The sequence below is a fragment of the Triticum dicoccoides genome, chromosome 7A (genome assembly GCF_002162155.2).
Source record: "Triticum dicoccoides isolate Atlit2015 ecotype Zavitan chromosome 7A, WEW_v2.0, whole genome shotgun sequence".
In the NCBI taxonomy this organism is placed as follows: Eukaryota; Viridiplantae; Streptophyta; class Magnoliopsida; order Poales; family Poaceae; genus Triticum; species Triticum dicoccoides.
This window is the reverse complement of record NC_041392.1, coordinates 268144200-268165712: the sequence shown is the minus strand read 5'-3', so window position 1 is coordinate 268165712 and position 21513 is coordinate 268144200.

Genomic DNA, 21513 nt, shown 5'->3' with positions numbered 1-21513 from the left:
ATTAGTACTACAAAATTTCTCGTTTATTTAAAACACCATCCGTTGCCACTTTACTCCAAATTCGTCTTTCACAGCTAATAAAAAATATCTACAACATCATACACAGTTGTTTTCTAGGAACCGTTTGCGATGAAAATATTTGGGTCTATTTAAGTCTCCCTCCTTAAGCTTCGTCGGCTCGTCTGCTCCAGTGTCGGCAACCCTCGAATCCACGAATCCCGATCCCATACCCGCACCCCCTTCTTGCAAAGATGACACTGTGGAAACGCTTCGTGAAGGCCCATGCGATGGCCGCGTCCCCCAGAGCGCGGTCGCCCACGCCAAGAGCGCGGCCGCCTATGCCGAGAGTGCTGCCGCATCCGCATTGAGCGCGGCCGCTTACGCTGAGAGGGCGTCTGCGGTAGCCGACAGGGCAGCTGCAGCAGCCGAGACAGCTGCAGCTGCTGTTGCGACGGCGGCTCCAAACGCCGAGAGCACTCGAGCCGCCGTCCGTGCCACTGATGTCGCCCTGGACCGGGTCGAGGCCATCCACGCCATGATCGAGGATGCACACGCCAAGATATTCTAGGCCACCTCAGACTCCAACATGCAACCCACGTCTGAAAAGGCGGCGGTGGCCATGGAGCACCTACTTCCTCATGAGGTTGCCGAGCGGGAGCTGGAGATGCAGGAGGCGGCGGAGATCGAGGAGCGCCGGGAGGAGGAGTTGCGCATGGCCGAGGTCGAGGTAGAGAAGAGTATATCCATCGAGGAATCGGCGGTGGAGTACCAACGTGACCTCTGGCACAACCACTACTACGAGTACTACAACCTTGAGGGCGGCGCCGAGGACGAGGACGCAGTCAACTTCAGCAGGGGGACGCGGAGTCCACCAACGATGGCATGTCGCCAGGACAAGTCATCAACGTCTCATCTCACACCGGTGATGCATAGGCCGGCGCGGCAGCGATTTGTTAAAATTATGCGTACTTAGGCTTTGTTTTTAATGTTGGTCTTTTGTTAGAGCAATTTTTAGGTCAACTGGATCTGTTTAATTACTAAAATTGCTCGATTCAGTAAGTGTGGTATGTCTGTTGTACGCTCTTTTGTGTGCCCAAATTAGCAAGCGATGTTAAATTATGCAATGACGTACTCGGGAAAATGTCCACCAAAATTTGAATTATCAAACTCATCTCATGCCGTAAAGCAGAAGAATCATTTGCAATGCACAGAATCGTTCAAAGTGAATGGTCCGATGGCACCGCGCGGAAAGTTTCCCTCCACATTTCCAACATTTTGGCCTACCGCCAAAATATCTACCCCCGCCCCCTTCCCCCCTTCCCCACCCCCTTTTCTCCCCGACAACAAGTCACATTTCCCATGTTTCCTCCTTCCTTCCTTCCTTCCTAAGCTATAGCCTCTTCCTTGCTCTCGCCGTCTCGCATCCTACAGCCGGGGTCGCCATGGTCTTCTTCAAAGACCTCTCCAGCAGTTCCTCCTCTGGCGATGACTCCTTCACCACCCGGGTATGCCTCTCTTCTCTCTCTCAAGCTATGACTTGGAATGAAGGATTTTTACTCGGTGGTCAATTTGAGTCATTTCTTCCTCTTGTAGCTCCCTAGGACCATCAATGGCAACGAATGGAGCGGGGTGGCTGAAGATCTATCTGCTCGTTGTCACCATCAATCTCCATGCGTGAAGCTAGTTGCGTTTGAATGTGGACAGTGGGAGGAAGTTTCTGGCATGTGCAGAGAAGGTTAGACCCTCTTTCGTTGTTACAAATCATTTGTTAGATGTGATTCATACACTGTCACGGTCCCAAGTCATTCATAGCACACCTTCAACCAAACGCATCCTAAGACAGTGTCAAAGTTTGTACCTAGTATCTTAAATTGTTGCCATCTCATCAGCGGTGCCATTAGAAAATTATTTGGCACCGCTTCAGCAATTTGTGTAGCCAACTTTGGTCCACACATCCGAGCAGCCAAGAAGTAAAATACTAAATCTTTATGGCACGAAGGAACTGGGCATCGGAGCAACTACGTACTCCGGAGTCCGGGTCCTTGATTTTTTTCTGCTGCATCGGCTCGCTAGTGCAGGGCACTGGTGCGAGAACTAGCAATAGTTGTCCTTACCCCAGTTTTGGCATACATAGTGGACGGCCTTAGTGCTATTAGTTCTATGTTACTAAATTTGTGCATGTACACACCTGTTAGTATCAATTTGTTGTCATCCAAACACTGTCGCTATGTTGTTGCAGTTATATTTACCTTCCTCATAAAATGTTCAATTTGTTATTTATTGTACATGAGTAAGAACTTGTAGCGTCGTTGTAGTTAATTATAGCGTCTGATGTTCCAGAATTTGGTTGTTGTCTCAGTAGAAATTAATTCATTTGCACATTGATATTTTTGAGAAGATATTCATAATTAACATGTTTCTTCAGTTTTTGAAAATAAGCATTGGTGATTTTCTATGTTGCTATAAACCTATTTCCCCTACAATTGTTACTGATCTAGTTTTAAATATTATAGGATGAACGGAAGTGTTCTTACTTGGAGTGGGTTGATCAAGAGTGGCAACAGTCTTTGAAGATGTGCCTAGCGAAGCTCTAGAGCATGTATGAGGAAGAGAACAGACGTAGGCTTAGAGAAACTGTTGTCAACGCTGAAGAATATTTGAAGATGCGGGATAAAAAGTTGAAGGTGGAGAATGAGCTCAGATTTTTTAAATCAGACTTTGCTAAGATGGTGTAGGTGAAGGAGGAGGCACTTTCCCAGTTGGCCCGTGCAAAACAGGTTCTTACTGAACTGAAAGCAGATGTGGATAAGACGAGCCTGGATGATCTCGATTAGGGAAATGAATATATTGTTCTTATGAAGTTGAACTAGCTATATGTTGTACTATACTGTTTTCATGTAGCTACCATACTGTGATGTTATAATATATTTATGTGCCTGATATGAAATTGGCAAACAGCTGTTTGATATGAAATGTGAATTTGCGTCATACTAGAATTATTGATTGTAAACTAATAAACTTGCTAAATGTGTCGTGGACCTTTGCAAACGGTTCTAGCAGTAAAAGCGCTTGCTATGGATAGCCCAATACCACACAGTTTTCTTCATCAAATCGTGTGTGATATAGTTGATAAAAGCAAACAGTTAACCAAGGCAGACTGTGTGTGATAGTTACACCTTTCACACACGAGCCTACACATAAAAATGTGTGGGGTGTATGTACGAACGGAAACGTTTTCCCTGGATTGACTGTGTGGGATGTACATAAGAACGGAAACGTATTCCTTTGATTGACTGTGTGTGATATATATACGAACGAAAATGTTTTTCTGGGATTCACCGTGTGGGATGTACATACCTACGTAAATGTTTTTCTCGGATAACCGTGTGGGATGTACATACATACGGAAATGATTGGGTTTCGATGCCTTGCCCGATTGCACACGGCCCCAGCCTGTGTCCCGGGAGGGCCTATCCCCGACGATTTCTGGGTCGTGTGGGAAGGACCCCCCCCCCACCAATCGCCCATACTCACTTGGCGACGGTTCCAAATGCCGTCGCGGAAAGGGGTTAAAAACTGTTTGTATAGCACCGACGCGCACCAGTGACGCGTGAATCGTGATTTATTAGAATACTATGTGTGCTTCACTTATATCTTTTGAGCTAGGAAATTTTGCTCTAGTACTTCACTTATATCTTTTTAGAACACGGCGGTGGCTTTATTTTATAGAAATTGTTGAACTCTCATGCATCACTTATATTATTTTGAGAGTCTAAACAGCATCGTAATTTGCTTTGGTTATGAATTTAGTCCTAATATGATAGACATCCAAGAGGGATATAATAAAAACTTTCATATAAAGTGCATTCAATACTATGAAAAGTTTGATTCCTTATGATTGTTTTGAGATATAAAGATGGTGATATTAGAGTCATGCTAGTGAGTAATTGTGGATTTTAGAAATACTTGTGTTAAAGTTTGTGATTCCCGTAGCATGCATGTATGGTGAATCATTATGTGATGAAGTCGAAGCATGATTTATTTATTGATTGTCTTCCTTATGAGTGGCGGTCGGGGACCAGCGATGGTCTTTTCCTACCAATCTATCCCCCTAGGAGCATGCTCTAAAAGATATAAGTGAAGCACTAGAGCAAAATTATCTAGCTCAAAAGATATAAGTGAAGCACATAGAATATTCTAATAAATTCCAATTCATGTGTGTCTCTCCCAAAAGGTGTGTACAGAAAGGATATTGTGGTAAACTAAAAAGCAAAGGCTCAAATCATACAAGACACTCCAAGCAAAACACATATCATGTGGTGAATAAAAATATAGCCTCAAGTAAAGTTACCGATGGAAGAAGACAAAAGAGGGGATGCCATCCGGGGCATCCCCAAGCTTAGGCTTTTGGTTGTCCTTGAATTTTACCTTGGGTGCCTTGGGCATCCCCAAGCTTAGGCTCTTGCCACTCCTTATTCCATAATCCATCAAATCTTTACCCAAAACTTGAAAACTTCACAACACAAAACTCAACAGAAAATCTCATGAGCTCCGTTAGTATAAGAAAACAAACCACCACTTAAGGTACTGTAATAAACTCATTCTTTATTTATATTGGTGTTAAACCTACTGTATTGCAACTTCTCTATGGTTCAAAACCTCTGATACTAGCCATAGATTCATCAAAATAAGCAAACAACACACGAAAAACAGAATCTATCAAAAATAGAACAGTCTGTAGTAATCTGTAGGTTTCGAATACTTATGTAACCCCAAAAATTCTGAAATAAGTTGGTGGACGTGATAAATTTGTCTATTAATCATCTGCAAAAAGAATCAACCTAATCACACTCTCCAGTAAAAATGGAAGCAATTCTCGTGAGCGCTAAAGTTTCTGTTTTTTACAGCAAGATCGCTAAAACTTCCCCCAAGTCTTCCCAAAGGTTCTACTTGGCACAAACACTAATTAAAAGCATAAAACCACATATAAATAGAGGGTAGATGAATTATTTATTACTAAATAGAACCTAAAAGCAAGAAACAAAAATAAAATTGGGTTGCCTCTCAACAAGCGCTATCGTTTAACGCCCCTAGGCATAAAAACAAGAATAGATCTAAGTATTGCCATGATAATGATAAGGTAGATCGCGAAAACTCATCTCATACTCCCTACGTTCAGCAGCAAGCTTTCTTTGTGGCAAGCAAAAGTAACCAAAAGGGCTAAATTTAATGGGACAAAAGTCCCCAAGATCATGCTCGGGAGGTATTGGTTCCTCCTTTGGCCCCTCATATTGCAGAACCAATTCATCATTATAAGCATTCTTTTGGCAAAAAGTCATGAGCCTTTTTCAAGGGAAAAACCCAACCCATTATTTTGGATGGCAAAATTATTATTAAGTTCAGAAATACTGTCAACAAGAACATCGGTATGAACCTTCATTCTAAGGTTTTCGTTAAAAGCAACATGATCTAAGGATCTAAGCGCATTATGTCTTCTTGATAAAAAAGGATTGCTTCTATGAGAGGACGGCCGGCGTCCACCCTATAATGCGCAAAAATTTCATTGGCTTCTTTCATTATAAATCTGAACTCATGAGCTAAAAAGATAGTAGCTGCTCGCTTAACAGAAGAGTGCTCAATATTAGAAAATTCTAGAAAAATCCTTTGGATGCAAGGGTGCATATGAATAAATTGTCTTTCAAGTTCAACTATGAGCAAAGATATAGCATCCGCAAAACTACTAGTTCTATGGAGAATAGACCCTCCCATAGTAGGTAAAGCACCGACACAAGTAAAGAAATCTTGAAATAACTCCTTTTCCAATAATATTACCACCACCAATCCGAAACTTCAGGAGGATCAACGAAAGCATCAAAGGTTTCCATGTTATTACCACTATCCTTATCAACGATAACCTCCCCAATTTCAGACATGGTGGCAGCAAGAGGCAAGCACAAAAAGGCAAACGGAAAAAGAGGGCGAATAAAACAGTAAGGGTGAAGTGGGGGAGAGGAAAACGAGAGGCAAATGGCAAATAATGTAATGCGAGGTATAAGAGTTTGTGATGGGTACTTGGTATGTCTTGACTTGTGCGTAGATCTCCCCGGCAACGGCGCCAGAAATCCTTCTTGCTACCTCTTGAGCACTGCGTTGGTTTTCCCTTGAAGAGGAAAAGGTGATGCAGCAAAGTAGCGTAAGTATTTACCTCAGTTTTTGAGAACCAAGGTATCAATCCAGTAGGAGACTACACGCAAGTCTCTTGTACCTACACAAACAAATAAGAACCTCGCAACCAACGAGATAAAGGGGTTGTCAATCCCTTCACGGTCACTTACGAGAGTGAGATCTGATAGAGATAATAAGATAAATATTTTTGGTATTTTTATGATATAGATATGAAAATAAAGATTGCAAAAGAAAATAGATTGGAAACTTATATGATAAAAGATAGACCCGGGGGCCATAGGTTTCACTAGTGGCTTCTCTCAAGATAGCATAAGTATTATGGTGGGTGAACAAATTACTGTCGAGCAATTGATAGAAAAGTGCATAATTATGAGAGTATCTAGGCATGATCATGTATATAGGCATCGCATCCGTGACAAGTAGACCGAAACGATTCTGCATCTACTACTATTACTCCACACATCGACCGCTATCCAGCATGCATCTAGAGTATTAAGTTCATAAGAACAGAGTAACGCATTAGGCAAGATTACATGATGTAGCGGGATAAACTCAAGCAATATGATATAAACCCCGTCTTTTTATCCTCGATGGCAACAATACAATACGTGCCTTGTTGCCCATGCTGTCACTCGGAAAGGACACCGCAAGATTGAACCCAAAGCTAAGCACTTCTCCCATTGCAAGAAAGATCAATATAGTAGGCTAAACCAAACTGATAATTCAAAGAGACTTGCAAAGATAACCAATCATACATAAAAGATTTTAGAGAAGATTCAAATATTGTTCATAGGTAAACTTGATCATAAACCCACAATTCATCGGATCTCGACAAACACGCCGCAAAAAGAGTTACATCAAATAGATCTCCAAGAAGATCGAGGAGAACATTGTATTGAGATCCAAAGAGAGAGAAGAAGCCATCTAGCTAATAACTATGGACCCGAAGGTTTGTGGTAAACTACTCACACATCATCGGAGAGGCTATGGTGTTGATGTAGAAGCCCTCCGTGATCGATTCCCCCTCCGGTGGAGCTCCGGAAAAGGCCCCAAGATGGGATCTCTTGGGTACAAAAGGTTGTGGCGGTGGAAATAGGGTTTCGTGGTGCTCCTAGATGTTTTCGGGGTATATGGATATATATAGGAGGAAGAAGTACGTCAGTGGAGCTGCGAGGGGCCCACGAGGGTGGGGGCGCGCCCAGGGGGCAGGCACACTTCCCTGCCTCGTGGCCACCTCGTTTCTTTATTGACGTCTACTCCAAGTCCCCTGGATCACATTTATTCCAAAAATAACTCTCCCGAAGGTTTTATTCCGTTTGGATTCCGTTTGATATTCCTTTTGTGCGAAACACTGAAATAGGCAAAAACAACAATTTGCACTGGGCCTTGGGTTAGTAGGTTAGTCCCAAAAATAATATAACAGTGTATAAATAAGCTAATTAACATCCAAAACAGATAATATAATAGCATGGAATAATAAAAAATTATAGATACGTTGGAGACGTATCAGGCACTCAGGCCTCATGTTTGCTTTCAAGGCCGCAACAGTCGTTTGGCACTCAAGCCACATGATTGCTTTCAAGGCCGCAACAGCCGATTGGCACTCAGGCCACATGATTGCTTTCAAGGCCACAACAGCCGTTTGGCACGCATGCCACATGACTGCGTTCAAGGCCGCAACAACCATTTGGCACTCAGGCCACATGATTGCTTTCAAGGCAGCAATAGTCGTGGTTTTACCTAGCTCAATGTAAGACAACTATCATGGGACATAAGCCGTCATTTTTAACATGAACAAGTCCAGAGTCTTTGAGATGGACTGTTAAGAATTCAGCGGGTCACTTGATGGAGCAGCAAGTGGCAAACAAGCAGGTAAAACCTATAAAAAGTGGCATTCAAGCCAGTCAAGAGGGTATGAAAATTAGACCTAGTGGTTGGAAGCCCCCAAGTAACTTTACGATCAATCAATAAAGGCTTAGATACTCAGAAATGAAATGACAGAGGCCCTATAATTCAGGGATGTCGGCTTTATTATATTGATCATAAATAGTTATATACATGGGCAAGAGTATGTACAAAGATAAGAGCTGGCGGCTCAAGTGTAGTACGGCCAAAGATGTGCAATATTCCATGGACGGCGGGTCTCCTCCGCTGACTTGCGAGAATCCTTGTACTCGCACACATCAATGAGGTAATACGACCCATTGTTCAGGTTCCTACTGACCACAAAGGGTCCTTCCCAAGGTGGGGATAACTTGTGCATATATGTTTGATCTTGGATGAGCCGGAGCACCAAATCTCCTTCTTGAAACGCTCGGGTCTTAACTCTGCAGCTATGATAGCGACACAGGTCTTGCTGATATATCGCCGAATGAGCCGCCGCCAGATCACGCTCCTCATCCAAAGCATCAAGTGCATTTTGACATGCTATTTCATTATCAGCTTCAACATAAGCCGCCACATGAGGCAAGTCATGATGGGTATCACTTGGAGGAACCGCCTCTGCACCATAAAACATGTAGAAAGGCGTATAGCATGTTGACCTGTTGGGGGTGGTATTGATACTCCAAAGTACTGAAGCTAACTCCTCAACCCAACAACCCGGTGTTCGATGCAAAGGAACCATAAGCCGAGGCTTGATACCTCTCAAGATTTCTTGATTAGCCCTCTCAGCTTGACCGTTAGACTGTGGATGAGCCACAGAAGAGACATCAAGACGAATATGCTCTCGGTGACAGAATTCCTTCATATCACCCTTAGATAGATTAGTGTCATTATCATTTATGATACTATGAGGGTAACCAAATTGGAAGATCATTTTTTAACAAACTGAACTGTCATTGCTGCATCACACTTGCTGATCGGCGCTGCTTCAACCCACTTGGTAAATTTGTCAACCGCCACCAAGAGGTGGGTTTTCTTATCCTTAGACCTCTTGAAAGGTCCAACTATATCAAGCCCCCAGACTGCAAACGCCCAAGTAATTGGAATCATCCTCAACTCTCGAGCCGGAACATGAGCCCATCGAGAAAATTTCTGACATCCATCGCACTTACTGACAATATCCTCTGCATCAGCATGAGCCATGAACCAATAAAATACATGCAGAAAAGCTTTAGCCACTAGAGACTTAGAGTCGGAATAATGACCACAATCACCTTCATGGATCTCTCTTAAAATCTCACGGCCCTCTTCATGAGAAACACAATGTTGGAACACACCTGTTAGGCTGCATCGATGTAACTCACCATTGACGATGGTCATGGACTTAGACCACCGGGTTATCTGCCTGGCAAAAGTTTCATCTTCAGGTAACTCACCCCGGGTCAGATAATCCAAGTAGGGAAGTGTCCAATCAGGAATAGCATGGAGAGTCGCCACCAAGTGTGCCTCCGGGTCAGGAACAGCTAAATCCTCTTCTGATGGCAACTTGACTGAAGGGTTATGCAACACATTAGAAGGTATCAGCTTACGTTGAGACCCAAGCTTAAAGCATCAGCCGCCTCATTCTTCCTTCGATCCAGATGTTTCACCTGGTAACCCTTGAAGTGGCCAGCAATATTATCGACCGCCCGACGATAAGCCGTCCTGAGCGGGTCTTTGGAATCTCACATGCCTGAAACTTGCTGGGCTACCAGATCTGAGTCGCCAAAACATCTGACCCGACTTAAATTCATCTCTTTGGCCATTTGAAGGCCATGGAGCAAGGCCTCATATTCAGCTGCATTGTTAGTACAAGGAAACATTAGTCTCAAAACATTGCAAAACTTGTCACCTCGTGGGGAAGTCAATATGACCCCAGCCCCCGAGCCTTCTAGCTGCCTGGACCCATCAAAGTGAAATGTCCAATATGTGTTATCTGGCTTCTCCTCAAGCGTTTGCAACTTTGTCCAGTCATTGATGAAATCCACAAGAGCCCGAGACTTGATAGTTGTCCTTGGCACATACTTCAAACCATGGGGTCCGAGCTCAATGGCCCACTTGGCCACTCGGCCTGTAGCCTCTCTGTTCTGAATAATATCCCCCAAAGGAGCAGAATTGACCACAATAATAGGATGGCCAAGAAAATAATGCTTTAGCTTATGACTGGCCATGAACACCGTGTATACCAATTTCTGCCAATGTGGGTATCGCTGCTTAGACTCAATTAACACCCCCACTGACATAATAAGTCGGCCTCTAGACTGGGTACTCCTTGCCCGTCTCCTTGCGTTCCACCACAATCGCCGCACTAACAACCCTACTGTTAGCTGCCACATACAAGAGCAAGGGCTCTTTCTCAATGGGAGCTGCAAGGACAAGCGGCTCAGCTAACTGCTTTTTGAGTGCCTCAAACGCCTGATTGGAAGCAACACTCCAGACAAGGTGATCTGTTTTCTTCATCATATGGTACAAAGGAATTGCTTTCTCACCCATGCGGCTTATGAACCGGCTTAAAGTCGTGATACAACCCGCCAAGCGCTGGACATCATTGACACACGCCGGCTTAGCCAATGAAGTGATGGCTTTAATCTTCTCCGGGTTAGCTTCAATGCCCCTCTCCAAGACTAGAAAACCCAAGAGCTTGCCTGCAGGCACACCAAAAACACACTTGGCCGGGTTAAGCATCATCTTATAGACCCGGAGATTATCAAAGGTCTCATTCAAGTCATCCAACAGAGTCTCGTTCTTCCTGGACTTAACAACAATATCATCCACATAAGCATGAACATTGTGTCCAATCTGGTTATGAAAACAGTTCTGGACACAACACTGATAAGTCACCTATGCACTCTTGAGCCCAAAAGGCATAGAAACATAGCAGAAAGCCCCAAAAGTTGTGATAAAAGTTGTCTTCTCTTGGTCTTTGACACGTCTACAATGTATCTATATTTTTTGATTGTTCAATGCTATTATATTATCCATCTAGGATGTTTTATATGCATTTATATGCTATTTTATATGATTTTTGGGACTAACCTATTAACCTAGAGCCCAGTGCCAGTTTTTTTCCTTGTTTTTGAGTTTTACAGAAAAGGAATACCAAATGGAGTCCAATTGACGTGCCAATTTTTGATGATTTTTTATGGATCAAAAGAAGCCCCCGGAGTAAAAGAGTTGGGCCAGAAGAGTCCCGAGCCGTCCATGAGGGTGGAGGGCGCGCCCTACCCCCTGGGCGTGTCCCCCTATCTCGTGGACGACTCGGAGACCCCCCTGACGTGAGACTGACGCCAAAAATTCCTACAAATACAGAAACCTCCAGAAAAATAACCTAGATTGGGAGTTCCGCCGCCGCAAGCCTCTGTAGCCACTAAAAACCAATCGACACCCGTTCTGGCACCTTGCCGGAGGGGGGAATCCCTCTCCGGTGGCCATCTTCATCATCCCGACGCTCTCCATGACGAGGAGGGAGTAGTTCGCCCTCGGGGCTAAGGGTATGTACCAGTAGCTATGTGTTTGATCTCTCTCTTGTGTTCTTGATTTGACACGATCTTGATGTATCACGAGCTTTGCTATTATAGTTGGATCTTATGCTGTTTCTCCCCCTCTACTCTCTTGTGATGGATTGAGTTTTCCCTTTGAAGTTATCTTATCGGATTGAGTCTTTAAGGATTTGAGAACACTTGATGTATGTCTTGCATGTTCTTACCTGTGGTGACAATGGGATATTCACGTAATCCACTTGATGTATGTTTTGGTGATCAACTTGCGGGTTCCTTAACCTTGTGAACTTGTGCATAGGGGTTGGCACACGTTTTCATCTTGACTCTCCGGTAGAAACTTTGGGGCACTGTTTGAAGTTCTTTGTGTTGGTTGAATAGATGAATCTGAGATTGTGTGATGCATATCGTATAATCATACCCACGGATACTTGAGGTGACATTGGAGTATCTAGGTGACATTAGGGTTTTGGTTGATTTGTGTCTTAAGGTGTTATTCTAGTACGAACTCTAGGGTAGATTGAATAGAAAGAATAGCTTCGTGTTATTTTACTACGGACTCTTGAATAGATCGATCAGAAAGAATAACTTTGAGGTGGTTTTGTACCCTACAATAATCTCTTCGTTTGTTCTCCGCTATTAGTGACTTTGGAGTGACTCTTTGTTGCATGTTGAGGGATAGTTATATGATCCAATTATGTTATTATTATTGAGAGAACTTGCACTAGTGAAAGTATGAACCCTAGGCCTTGTTTCAACGCATTGCAATACCATTTTCGCTCACTTTTATCATTAGTTACCTTGCTGTTTTTATATTTTCAGATTACAAAAACCTATATCTACCATCCATATTGCACTTGTATCCCCATCTCTTCACCGAACTACTACACCTATACAATTTGCCATTGTATTGGGTGTGTTGGGGACACAAGAGACTCTTTGTTATTTGGTTGCAAGGTTGTTTGAGAGAGACCATCTTCATCCTACGCCTCCCACGGATTGATAAACCTTAGGTCAACCACTTGAGGGAAATTTGCTACTGTCCTACAGACCTCTGCACTTGGAGGCCCAACAATGTCTACAAGAAGAAGGTTGTGTAGTAGACATCAGTCTTTAACTGCCATCTTAATCTGATGATAACCAGAATAAGCATCCAGGAAGCACAAACGCTCACAACCCACCGTGGTATCTATGATATGATCAGTACGGGGAAGAGCGAAAGGATTATCTAGAAAAGTCTTATTGAGGTCTGTATAATCCACACACATAGCCATGTGCCATTTTTCTTAAGCACCATCACAGGGTTAGCCAACCACTCAGGGTGAAAAACTTCAACGGTGAACCCGGCCGCCAAGAGCCGGGCCACCTCTTCTCCAGTAGCCTAACGTCGCTCTTCATTAAAACGGCGAAGGAACTGCTTCACCGGCTTAAATTTAGGATCAATATTAAGAGTGTGCTTAGTGAGTTCTCTCGGTACACCCGGCATGTACGAAGGCTTCCATGCAAAGATGTCCCGATTCTCATGGATGAACTCGCGAGCGCGCCTTCCTATTTGGGATCCATATTAGCACTGATGGTGAACTATTCAGACGAGTCACCAAGGACAAAATCAACATGTTTAGTGTCATCAACCGACTTAAATTTCAATAAAGGGTCTTGCTCAGTGGCAGGCTTCTTCAAAGGGGACATATCAGCTGGGTCAACATTATCTTTATAAAATTTGAGCTCCTCCATGGCACAAGTCGACTCAGCATATGCAGCATCTCCTTCCTCACATTCCAATGCAATTCTTCGATCGCCATGAACTGTAATCGTGCCCTTACGCCCTGGCATTTTAAGCTGCAAGTAAACATAACAAGGTCGTGCCATAAACTTGGGGTAAGCCGCCCACCCAAACAAAGCATGATAAGGCTCCAGATTTTGACCACCTCAAACCATAAGTCTTTGCTCTGTAATCACAGTCATCACTAAAGGCCACTTCCAAAGCAATCTTCCCAACTAGGTATGCCAACTTACCAGGTACCACACTATGAAAACGGTAGATGATGGCTTGAGCTCCTTATCAGTCAAATTCATCCTGCGGAAAGTATCATAATATAGGATATTGATACTACTGCTACCATCCATGAGCACTTAGTGAATTTATAACCCCTAACCTGAGGGGCTACCACCAATGCTAGCTGACCCGGATTCTCAACCCGGGGCGGGTGATCCTCTCTACTCCATGTGATTGGATGTTCTGACCACCGCAAATATTGAGGAACCGCCGACTCAATTGCATTGACCGCACGTTTATGAACCTTCTAATCTCGCTTGCAGAGACTCGTGTTGAAGACATGATACTGACCACTATTAAGCTGCTTTGGATTGCTTTGGTATCCTGACTGATGTTGCTGGTTACCCTGACCAGACTGTTGGCTATAACCACCCTGGCTACCTTGTCCTTGGTACCCAGAATTTGAGCCGTCACCGCCAAAACCGACGCCCTATGAGCCGGATCCTGACCCGCCAGGCGGGCCACTATTGTTGCCATGGTTCTGGTTGAAGTTAGAATTCTTGTACTCCGTCATGATGAAACAGTCCTTCCAAGCATGAGTTGACGGCTGACCGGGCAGACTATGCTTTGAGCAAGGGTCATTAAGCATTGCCTCCAGCTTAAATTTCGGTCCTCCAAATTGCGGCTTACCCTTACGATGCTGATTTTTATGCCGAGCATTGGTGTTAGACAGAAAATCTGACCCGCCATCAATTTGTTTACGCTTACTACCGTTACCCTGGTTATGACCATTATGCCCTGTCATGTTTTGCTGATGTCCCTTACCATTACCACTCTTCTTCCCCTTGTTGGATTTTTCCTCATCGGATCCGGGGTCCTTAGTGTTGTGTGAGTCAGCATACTTGATGAGAGCCGCCATGAGCTTTCCCATGTCATTGCAGTGACATTTAAGCCATCCAAGCTTCTGCTTGAGAGGTGTAAAGTGACAATTCTTCTCCAAAATCAGAACAACGGAGCCTACCGCAATTCTACCCGATGAGTGGATAATAGCTGAGACCTGGCGAACCCCATGGTGAGCCGACTCATCCTCTCGCTGCACACATTTGTCTAGATCAATAATCGACAGAGGTTGCTTACATGTTCCTTTAAAATCCTGAATGAAGCATGCCTTCAACTCAGCCCATGAATTGACGGAATTGGCAGGTAGCCCTTTCAACCAGGTTCCAGCCGGTCCGTCCAACATCATGGGGAAGTACTTGGCACATATAGCATCATTAACATCTAGCATCTCTATGGCCAGCTCATAGCTTTCGATCCAAGCCTCAGGTGGAAGATCAGTTGTGTAATTAGGCACCTTACAAGGGCCCTTAAAATCCTTGGGCAGATGCTCATTGTGTAGAGCCGGTACTAGACATGGCACACCAACTGTCCTAGAAGTCGTCCCGGTCTTGCTACTTCTTGAGCTTGCGTTGGTTTTTCCCTTGAAGAGGAAAGGGTGATGCAGCAAATTAGAGATAAGTATTTCCCTCAGTTTGAGAACCAAGGTATCAATCTAGTAGGAGACAATGCACAAGTCACCGAATACCAGCACAAACAATCAAACAACTTGCACCCAACGCGATAAAGGGATTGTTAATCCCTTCATGGTTACTTGCAAAAGTGAGATCTGATAGAGATAGATAAACGGAAAGGTAAATATTTTTGGTATTTTTGGTTTATAGATCAGAAAGTAAAAGATTGCAAAAAGAGTAAATAGGAAACTAATATTGTAGATCGGAAACTTATATGATGGAAAGTAGAACTTGTATGATGGAAAATAGACCCGAGGGCCATCGGTTTCACTAGAGGCTTCTCTCAAGATAGCAAATAATACAGTGGGTGAACAAATTACTGCTGAGCAATTGATAGAAAAGTGCAAAGTTATGACGATATCTAAGGCAATGATCATGAATATAGGCATCACGTCCGTGTCAAGTAGACCGAAACAATTCTACATCTACTACTATTAGTCCACACATCGATTGCTATCCAACATGCATCTAGAGTATTAAGTTCATAAAGAACTGAGTAATGCATTAAGCAAGATGACATGATGTAGAGGAATCAACTCAAGCAATATGATGAAAACTCCATCTTTTTATCCTCTATGGCAACAATACAATATGTGCCTTGCTGCCCCAACTGTCGCTTGGAAAGGACACCGCAAGATTGAACCCAAAGCTAAGTACTTCTCCCATTGCAAGAAAAACAAATCTAGTTGGCCAAACCAAACTGATAGTTTGAAGAGAATTACAAAGATATCAAATCATGCATAAAAGAATTCAGAGGAGATTCAAATAATATTCATAGATAAGTTGAGCATAAATCAACAATTCATCGGATCTCGGCAAACACACCGCAAAAGAGTATTACATTGAATGGATCTCCAAGAACATCGAGGAGAACATGGTATTGAGAATCAAAGAGAGATAAGAAGCCATCTAGCTACTAGCTATGGACCCATAGGTCTGAGGTAAACTACTCATGCTTCATTGGAAGGGCAATAGAGTTGATGTAGAAGCCCTCCGTGATCGAATCCCCCTCCGGCAGCATGCCGGAAAAGGTCCCTAGATGGGATCTCATGGGTACAGAAGGTTGCGGCGGTGGAAAAGCGTTTTCGTGGATGCTTCTGGTGGTTTGGGGATATATGGGTATATATAGGCGAAAGAATTAGGTCAGGAGGTGCACGAGGGGCCACAAGGGGTGGGGGCGCCCTACCCCCCTGGGCGCGCCCTCTGTCCTTGTGGCCGCCTCGTGGCTCCTACGACTTCATCTCCAAGTCTCCTGGTTGTCTTCTGGTCCAAGAAAAATCATCGTGAAGGTTTTATCCCATTTGGAGTCCGTTTGGTATTCCTTTTCTGCAGAACTCAAAAACAAGGAAAAACAGGAACTGACACTAGGCTCTAGGTTAATAGGTTAGTCCCAAAAATAATATAAAATAGCATATTAATGCATATAAAACATCCAAAACAGATAATATAATAGCATGGAACAATCAAAAATTATAGATATGTTGGAGACGTATCAAGCATCCCCAAGCTTAATTCCTGCTCGTCCCCGAGTAGGTAAGTGATAATAACAGAATTTTTGATGTGGAATGCTACCTAACATATTTATCCCTGTAATACTTCTTTATTGTGGCATGAATGTTCAGATATGTATGATTCAAAACAAAAGTTTAATATTGACATAAAAACAATAATACTTCAAGCATACTAACAAGGCAATTATGTCTTCTCAAAATAACATGGCCAAAGAAAGTTTATCCCTACAAAATCATATAGTCTCGCGATGCTCCATCTTCATCACACAAAATATTCAAATCATGTACAACCCCGGTGACAAGCCGAGCAATTGTTTCATACTTTTGATGTTCTCAAACTTTTTCAACTTTCACGCAATACATGAGCGTGAGCCATGGACATAGCACTATAGGTGGAATAGAAGGTGGTTGTGGAGAAGACAAAAACAAGGAGATAGTCTCACATCAACTAGACATATCAACGGGCTATGGAGATGCCCATCAATAGATATCAATTGGAGTGAGTAGGGATTGCAATGCAATAGATGCACCCGAGCTATAAGTTTATGAAAGCTCAAAAAGAAAACTAAGTGGGTGTGCATCCAACTTGCTTGCTCATGAAGACCTAGGGCAATTTGAGGAAGACCATCGTTGGAATATACAAGCCAAGTTCTATAATGAAAAATTACCACTAGCATATGAAAGTGACAAAATAGGAGACTCTCGATCATGAAGATCATGGTGCTACTTTGATGCACAAGTGTGGAAAAAGGATAGTAGCATTGCCCCTTCTATGTTTTTCTCTCATTTTTCTTCTTCTTTTTTGGGCCTTCTTTTTTTGGCCTTTCTCTCTTTCTTTTTTATTTCCTCACTTGGGACAATGCTCTAATAATGAAGATCATCACACTTTCATTTACTTACAACTCAAAAATTACAACTCGATACTAGAACAAAATATGACTCTATATGAATGCCTCTGGTGGTGTACTGGGATGTGCAATGACTCAAGAGCGACATGTATAAAAAATATGGAAGGTGGCTTTGCTACAAATACGATGTCAACTACATGATCATGCAAAGCAATATGACAATGATGGTGTATGTCATAATAAACAGAACGGTGGAAAGTTGCATGGCAATATATCTCGGGGTGGCTATGGAAATGCCATAATAGGTAGGTATGGTGGCTGTTTTGAGCAAGGTATATGGTGGGTTTATGGTAGCGGCGAAAGTTGCGTGGTACTAGGGAGGCTAGCAATGGTGGAAGGGTGAGAGTGCATATAATCCATGGACTCAACATTAGTCATAAAGAACTCACATACTTATTGCAAAAATCAACTAGTCATTGAAACAAAGTACTACGTGCATGCTCCTAGGGGGATAGATTGGTAGGAAAAGACCATCGCTCGTCCCCGACCGCCACTCATAAGGAAGACAATCAAAAAATATCTCATGCTCAAACTTCGTTACATAATGGTTTGATACGTCTCCAACGTATCTACTTTTCCTAACGCTTTTACTCTTGGTTTGGACTCTAATTTGCATGATTTGAATGAAATTAACCCCGGACTGACGTTGTTTTCAGCAGAACTACCATCGTGTTGTTTTTGTGCAGAAATAAAAGTTCTTGGAATGGAACAAACTTTGCGAGGAATTTTTATACAATAAACGAGAATTTCTGGAGCCAAGACCTACTGGAGAGGGGCACCTAGGTGGGCACAACCCGCCAGGGCGCGCCCCCCTCTTCTAGCGCGCCTAGATGGATTTGTCCCCATCTGGTGGCCCCGCAGACCTTGAAACCAACTGTCGGGTGGTAGGTGCGACATATGCCAACGGGTGGCTTATCATTGTGGGAGCCAGTAAGACGTCGCTGGTGCCTGGAAACGGGATGAGGCGAAGACATGCACACCGGCGAATCTTACCCAGCTTCGGGGCTCTCCGTGGAGATAACACCCCTACTGCTGCTCTGCGGGGTCTCCGCATGATCACTAGATGGACAAGTAGCTACACAATGCTCCTTGAGCTGTTCGGTGGGAGGAGGAAGAAGGGCACGGCTAGCTTGCTTCTTCTCCTTGTGTGGTGTCTAAAACTAGCAGGGATCAACCCTTTGCATGGGTGTCCCGGGGGGTTTATATAGGCCTACCCCCCGGGGGTACAATGGTAATCCGGCTGGGCGTGGGGCCCAGCCGTCTGTGTCTTCGCTCTCCGGCTTCTGCGCCGGCTGCTGGGGCCCGCCGGCTGGTGGGTCCCGCCGGCTGCCGGCTCCCTGGTCGACAGACAGGCCCCACTGTCCAGGGCCTTGTCGGTGGCTGGTTACTTTTGCTCAATCTTGCTGACGAGGGCTTCGCCGAGGTAAGCATGGCTACAGTGCTGCCGTCCGGAGGGTGACCACTGTAGCCTCACCACGTCTTGTCTCCTTAATGGGGCGTCTCCTTCGAGGGGGTGGCAAGCCGGCTGGAGAGAGCCGGTTCCGTCTCGGGCCGACTGGGGGAGGCCAGGTCGCCTTCAGGTGTCTCTCTGCCTGAAGGGGCCCACCGCCCGTGGGCCGTACTGGTAACCCGTCGTGGATGACATCAAGGTCAGTGTGGCAACAGTGCCGTGCCGGACGGGTCATGGCCACCCGTACGGCGCACTGTGCCAGGCGCGCTCCAGGATTCGGGGGTGGCAGGCTTCACTGTAGCCACGCCCCGTCACATCACCATTATGTGGATGCAGACTTTGAGGGTACGGTCTCGACCGCTTTATGGGAGCCGGCTTCTTGGAGTCGGCCTCCTCGCGGCCGGCTTCTCGAAGTCGGCCCTCCCACGGCTTTCTTCATGAGGGCTAAAGTCGGGCCGCCTTCCGAAAGCCGGCCTGGGTGACAGCCAGCAAGGGGAAGGCGGCCCCATGTCTTGGATTCTTGAGAGCCGGACGGGCTCGTAATTTTTTCAGAAGGGCCAGGGGAAGCCGGCTAGGCTACCCATGGCTATTTACTCTGACAGTAGTCCCCGAAGCTGATCAAGCTTCGAGGCGGACAAAGGGACGAGAAGCTTGGTCAGCTTCCTACCCTGAAGAGCCGGCTTTGCTGGTGTATGCCGATTTCGGGGAGCCCTGCGTCTTGCAGGCGGGAAAGTGGTTGACCCGCGTGCTGACCGCGGGCCCTCCCGCGGGCCACGTGGCAGCGAGACCCTCCCAGCGCACGCGCGCGACGGGACGCCGCTGCTGGCCCGGGCCCGCCACTCCTAGGCATCTGCCCGAACGCTGATCTTCTGCGGCTCAGGTGGACCGCTCGCCTTCCCGTGGCGATTTTATTTCGCCGTTAGGGCGCAATAAACGCGGGACGTGGGGGAGTGGGCACGATCGATCCCCACGTTTCCCCATGCCGCACCTCCTCGGCTCCGCCACGCGGGCCTATAAGTAGGGGGAGGAGGGGGAGAGACAGAGGTTCGCACGCTCTCTCTCGCTCCGCGCCTTCTCGTCCTCCTTTCTTCCTCTCGTTGCCGCCACAGCCTCTCGTCTCAGCGCCGCCGCGCCGCCACATCGTCTTGCTCTCATGGCACTGTCGAGCTTGTGGGATGGCTCCAACGTCTATGAGGACCATGTTGAGTTCCTCCGCCAGACTCGGCGCCTGCCCGATGCCAACCTCGTGCGGGTCCGCCTGGCGCCAGAGACGGAGATCTCACCGGCACCGGAGGAGGGCGACCGTGTCGTCTTCCGCTCGCACTTCCTGCGCAGCTTCGGCCTTCCGGCGAGCGGATTCCTGCGCTCCTTCCTCGAGTTCTACAATCTTCAGCCGCATCACCTCACGCCCAACGCGGTGATGCTGCTGTCGGCCTTCGTCTCTCTCTGCGAAGGTTTCTTGGGGCTGCTCCCCATGCTAGAGCTCTGGGGGGAATTCTTCCAGAGCAAACTCGGCACCGTCGTCGCAGGCGTGCCTGCCCCCTGCGGGGCCTTCATCGCCATGAGGAGGTCGGGCGAGAACAACCCGTTCCCGTCCATCCCCCTGATCCAGTCGGTGAAGATCTGGCAGAAGTCGTACTTCTACGTGAAGAACGTCGCCCAGCAAGGAGACCATGTCAACCTGCCGGCTTACGTAGCCGGCCCGCAGGCTGGGAGGCAGCCCTCATGGAGTTTCCGGTCCAGGTCACTGTCTTAGGCCGGGAACGCTGCCGTCTCCCGGCTTCGGGTGATGATCCAGTCGGAAGGCCTAAGCGGGGCCGACTTGGTGGCCGCCTTCGTGGAGCGCCGGATACTTCCTCTCCAAAGCCGGACCCACATGATGTGTCAGATGAGCGGCCGCTTCGACCCAAGCCGTCTGAGCACCAGGGAGATGCCTCATGTGGAGGTGTCGTATATGGTAAATCATATCTCCAATTGCAAGCTCGTCGAGGACTGGCGATACGGCAAGGTGCCGTATTCTCGCGCCAACCCTCCGCCCGTGGTAAGCTTTCCTCTCTTTCTTCTTTTTGTTGGTAGCCGGCTTTATGATGGCCGGCTTCTGATCGGTTGGTTCTTCTTAGCAGAACCCCCTTCTTCCGCCGACAACCGGGGCAGCAGGGATAGAACGCCAGTACGTCCCCGACCGCACGGTGGACGACGTCGATGACCCGGATTTGGGGGCGGCCACCATGGAAGACGCCGTCGTGGGGGACGACGCCGAGCCCAGAGGCACAGGGCTTACCGCCAGCTTCGAGGACTGGCCGGATGATGCCGAAGCCAAAGTCGCCCCGCGTCGCCAGCTGGCGGCCGACCATCAGGGCGCGGGCTCGTCCACCGCGCCGGCTGCCAGCGGCGGCGCGTAGAAGCGCCGGGCCGCGTCAATCCTCTTTGGCAGTCGACCGAAGAAGTCCAAAGCCTCCACCGCGGCGACC